This window comes from Abrus precatorius, unplaced genomic scaffold (genome assembly GCF_003935025.1).
Source record: "Abrus precatorius isolate BTA unplaced genomic scaffold, Abrus_2018 Scaffold0, whole genome shotgun sequence".
In the NCBI taxonomy this organism is placed as follows: Eukaryota; Viridiplantae; Streptophyta; class Magnoliopsida; order Fabales; family Fabaceae; genus Abrus; species Abrus precatorius.
In genome coordinates, this window is record NW_020874290.1 from 1,220,704 (window position 1) to 1,226,786 (window position 6,083).

The window sequence follows — 6,083 nt, forward strand, 5'->3', positions numbered from 1 at the left end:
CAAGTTGATGATAAAATACATGGACGTTCCAGTGGACATTATGCACTTGTTACGCAACAACCCCTTAGAGGAAGGGCCAAACGGGGAGGACAACGGGTAGGCGAAATGGAAGTTTGGGCCCTGGAGGGATTTGGTGTTGCTCATATGTTACAAGAGATGCTTACTTATAAATCGGATCATATTAAAGCTCGCCAAGAAGTACTCGGTACTACGATCATTGGAGGAACAATACCTAAACCTACGGATGCTCCAGAATCTTTTCGATTGCTCGTTCGAGAACTACGATCTTTGGTTATGGAACTGAATCATTTCCTTGTATCTGAGAAGAACTTCCGGATTTATAGGAAGGAAGCTTAATTGAACTGAATCAGAATTTTTATTCTATGATTGATCAGTATAAACATCAACAACTCCGAATTGGATCAGTTTCTCCTCAACAAATAAGTGCTTGGGCAAAAAAAATCCTACCTAATGGAGAGATAGTTGGGGAGGTAAAAAAACCCTATACTTTTCATTACAAAACCAATAAGCCTGAAAAAGATGGATTATTTTGTGAAAGAATTTTTGGGCCTATAAAAAGTGGGATTTGTGCTTGTGGAAATTATCGAGTAATCAGAGATAAAAAGGACGATCCCAAATTTTGTGAACAATGCGGAGTAGAATTTATTGATTCTCGGATACGTAGATATCAAATGGGCTATATAAAACTGGCATGCCTAGTAACTCATGTGTGGTATTTGAAACGGCTTCCTAGTTATATCGCGAATCTTTTAGATAAACCTCTTAAAGAATTAGAGGGTCTAGTATACTGCGATGTGTGATTTGATCAAAATTCCTATTGTACAGATTCCGAATGAGAAACTGTCATTCCATTCAATTGAATTGGGATGCCCTAAATCTGACATGTCTCTTGAAATGAGTAATATGAAGCTCAGAATTATGGATGTATTGAATACTCCCAAATAAAAGGGAATTGGTCTATGGTCGATTCAGTAACAAATAAATATGAATTTCTAGCTGCACGTATCTCGTGAAAGAAAAAGAAATACTTTTTTTGTGGAATTCACTATTCCATCTTTTTTAGAAAGAACTGAAATTATGTTCTAATAAGCAAATATATCATGGTTGCAGAAGCCTATCTATCGCATATAGGCTTAAGGACATCATAGCATAACCGTCGAGGTGACGTCTGGACCTAAAAGATCAAATGGAATGATACATAGACAAGGAAATCCCTTATGAATTCCAGGATACTCCCTTTAATGAATGATTCCATTTTAGGGGATTCCCCATTCGAAGGGGGATAGACTACTCAAGAATTTTACATTTCATTTCTTTTCTGTCGTAATTGAGAATTGGATAAATAATTCAGAAAATATAAAAAAAGAAAAAGAATGCATCAATGAAATGTTGATTAGTCTTTATTGAGAACTTGAGTAAAGAGTAAACCTTTTATTTTAGATTAGGGGTTTTATAGAATTTGAAAGTGGAAACCCTTTGCTTTATCTTTATTTGGTATAACTACTTGAGCCGGATGAGAGGAAACCTTCACGTCCGATTTTGAAAGGGGGAGATCCTATTGGATTGGATCCTATCCAAATTTTTCGTTTGCTAGGCCCGTAGTTAAAAAACCCACTTTCTTACGATTACGAGGTCCATTCGAATATGAAATACAATCCTGGAAACACAGCATACCTATTTTTTTTTCTACCCAAGGTTTCGATATATTTCGAAATCGAGAAATTTCAAGTGGAGCGGGTGCTATCCGAGAACAATTAGCCGATCTGGATTTGAGAATTCTTATTGATTCTTCGTTGATAGAATGGAAAGAATTAGGAGAAGAGGGATCCATGGACAATGAAAATGAATGGGAAGATCGAAAAGTTGGAAGAAGAAAGAATTTTTTGGTTCGACGCATAGAATTAGCTAAACATTTTATCCGAACAAATATAGAACCAGAATGGATGGTTTTATGTCTCTTACCAGTTCTTCCTCCCGAATTGAGACCCATTATTCAAATAGATGGGGGTAAGCTAATGAGCTCGGATATTAATGAACTCTATAGAAGAGTTATCTATCGGAATAATACTCTTATCGATCTATTAACAACAAGTAGATCTACACCAGGAGAATTAGTAATGTGTCAGGAAAAATTGGTACAAGAAGCCGTGGATACACTTCTTGATAATGGAATCCGCGGACAACCAATGAAGGACGGTCATAATAAGGTTTACAAATCATTTTCCGATATAATTGAGGGCAAAGAGGGAAGATTTCGCGAGACTCTGCTTGGCAAACGGGTTGATTATTCGGGACGTTCTGTCATTGTCGTAGGTCCATCACTTTCATTACATCGATGTGGATTACCTCGCGAAATAGCAATAGAACTTTTCCAGACATTTCTAATTCGTGGTCTAATTCGAAAACATTTTGCTTCGAACATAGGAATTGCTAAGAGTAAAATTCGGGAAAAAGAACCGATTGTATGGGAAATACTTCAAGAAGTTATGCGGGGGCATCCCGTATTGCTGAATAGAGCCCCTACTCTGCATAGATTAGGCATACAGGCATTCCAACCCATTTTAGTAGAAGGGCGTGCTATTTGTTTACATCCATTAGTTTGTAAGGGATTCAATGCAGACTTTGATGGGGATCAAATGGCTATTCATGTGCCTTTATCTTTGGAGGCTCAAGCAGAAGCTCGTTTACTTATGTTTTCTCATATGAACCTCTTATCTCCAGCTATTGGGGATCCCATTTCCGTACCAACTCAAGATATACTTATTGGGCTTTACGTATTAACGAGCGGGAATCGTCGAGGTATTTGTTCAAATAGGTATAATCCGTGTAATTGCAGAAATTCGAAAAATGAAAGAATTCGAGATAATAACTATAAGTATACGAAAAAAAAAGAACCTTTTTTTTGTAATTCCTATGATGCAATTGGAGCTTATCAACAGAAAAGAATAGATTTCGATAGTCCTTTGTGGTTCCGATGGCGATTAGATCAACGCATTATTTCGTCAAGAGAAGTTCCTATCGAAGTTCACTACGAATCTTTGGGTACCTATCATGAAATTTATGGGCATTATCTAGTAGTAAGAAGTACAAAAAAAGAAATTCGTTGTATATACATTCGAACCACTGTTGGTCATATTTCTTTTTATCGAGAAATTGAAGAAGCTATACAAGGTTTTTGCCGGACCTATTCATACAGTATATCTAATCATATAGATGGTTGATATGTAAGATAAGTAAATTTATGCTACCAGTGTGGAATTCAGGTCTCCGTGGTTCAACTAGGATCATAGTTTTAAAATTTCTACGCGAATCAAGATAAAGAAAAGGAAGTTTTCCAATCATTGACTCAAATCCATTGTCGAACCGAATCCCACTGAGTGGAATATGGAGGTACTTATGGCAGAACGAGCCAATCTAGTCTTTCACAATAAAGTGATAGGTGGAACTGCCATTAAACGACTTATTAGCAGATTAATAAACCACTTCGGAATGGCATATACATCACACATCCTGGATCAAGTAAAGACTCTGGGATTCCGTCAAGCTACGGCTACATCCATTTCATTAGGAATTGATGATCTTTTAACAATACCTTCTAAAGGATGGCTAGTTCAAGATGCTGAACAACAAATTTTTATTTTGGAAAAACATCATCATTATGGGAATGTACATGCGGTAGAAAAATTACGACAATCCATTGAGATATGGTATGCTACTAGTGAATATTTGAGACAAGAAATGAATCCTAATTTTAGGATGACCGACCCCTTGAATCCAGTCCATATAATGTCTTTTTCAGGAGCTAGAGGAAATGCATCTCAAGTACACCAATTAGTAGGTATGAGAGGATTAATGTCGGATCCACAAGGGCAAATGATTGATTTACCTATTCAAAGCAATTTACGCGAAGGACTGTCTTTAACAGAATATATCATTTCTTGCTACGGAGCCCGTAAAGGGGTTGTAGATACTGCTGTACGAACATCGGATGCTGGATATCTTACACGCAGACTTGTTGAAGTGGTTCAACACATTGTTGTACGTCGAACAGATTGCGGTACCATTCAAGGGATTTCGGTGAATATCCAGAATGGAATGATGCCGGAAATAATTTTGATACAAACATTAATTGGTCGTGTATTAGCAGACGATATATACAGAGGTTCACGATGCATTGCTGTTAGAAATCAAGATATTGGAATTGGACTTATCAATCGATTCAAAACTTTTCAAACACAACCAATATCTATTCGAACCCCCTTTACCTGTAGGAATACATCTTGGATCTGCCGATTATGTTATGGCCAAAGTCCTACTCATGGCCACTTAGTGGAATTAGGAGAAGCTGTAGGTATTATTGCGGGTCAATCTATTGGAGAACCGGGTACTCAACTAACATTAAGAACTTTTCATACCGGTGGAGTATTCACAGGGGGTACTGCGGAACATGTGCGAGCGCCTTCTAATGGAAAAATTAAATTCAATGAGGATTTGGTTCATCCTACACGTACACGTCATGGGCATCCTGCTTTTCTATGTTCTATAAACTTGTATGTAACTATTGAAAGTGACGATATTATACATAATGTGATTATTCCACCAAAAAGTTTTTTATTAGTTCAAAATGATCAATATGTAAAATCGGAACAAGTGATTGCTGAGATTCGTGCGGGAACATACACTTTGAATTTGAAGGAAAAGGTTCGAAAACATGTTTATTCTGACTCAGAAGGAGAAATGCATTGGAGTACCGATGTATACCATGCATCAGAATTTAGATATAGTAATGTCCATATCTTACCAAAAACAAGTCATTTATGGATATTATCAGGAAAGTCGTACAGGGTCGGTTCAGTCTCTTTTTCACTCCGCAAGGATCAAGATCAAATGAACATTCATTCTCTTTCTACTGGAGAAAGAAATATTTGTAACCTTTTAGTAAGTAATGAACAAGTAAGACATAAATTCTTTAGTTTCAATCTTTCTGGTAAAAAAGAAGGAAGGATTCCTGATTATTCAATATTGAATCAAATCATATGTATGGATTATTGTCATTTTACACATCTTGCTATTTTCCATGACACTTCGGATTTATTAGCAAAGAGGCGAAGAAATAGATTCATCATTCCATTTCCATTCCAATCGATTCAAGAACGAGACAAAGAACTAATGTCCCCTTCCGGTATCTCGATTGAAATACCAATCAATGGTATTTTTCGTAGAAATAGTATTCTTGCTTATTTCGATGATCCTCAATACCGAACGCAGAGTTCAGGAATTACAAAATATAGGACTATAGGAATAAATTCCATTTTTAAAAAAGAGGATTTTTTAATTGAGTATCAAGGAGTTAAAGAATTTAAGCCAAAATACCAAATCAAAGTAGATCGATTTTTTTTCATTCCCGAGGAAGTGCATATTTTACCCGAATCTTCTTCCATAATGATACGGAACAATAGTATCGTTGGAGTAGATACACCAATAACTTTAAATATAAGAAGTCGAGTAGGTGGATTGGTCCAAATGGAGAAGAAAAAAAAAAAGATTGAAGTAAAAATATTTTCCGGGGATATCTATTTTACTGGAGAGATGGATAAGATATCCCGACACAGTGCCATCTTGATACCATCCGGAACGGTAAAACAAAATTCAAAGGAAGCAAAAAAAATGAAAAATTGGATCTATGTCCAATGGATCACAATTACCAAAAAAAAGTATTTTGTTTTGGTTCGACCCGTAATTCTATATGAAATAGCGGACGGTATCCATTTAGTAAAACTTTTTCCCCAAGATAGGTTCCAGGAAAGAAATGATCTGGAACTTAAAGTTATTAATTATATTCTTTCTGGAAATGGAAAATCAATTCCGGGAATTTCTAATACAAGGATTCAATTAGTTCGGACTTGTTTAGTCTTGAATTGGGATCAAGACAAAACAAGTTCTTCTATCGAAAATGCCCACGCTTCTTTTGTTCAAGTAAGTACAAATGGTTTGATTAGGGATTTCCTAAGAATTGACTTAGTGAAATCTCATATTTCATATATCAGAAAAAGAAATGATCC

The 6,083-nt window shown here is 36.1% G+C and overlaps 1 pseudogene; it reads left to right on the forward strand.

The window, feature by feature from the left end:
* The first annotated feature begins 383 nt into the window (after window positions 1-383).
* LOC113866772 overlaps window positions 384-6,083 on the forward strand; it is a 6,609-nt pseudogene continuing 909 nt past the window's right edge.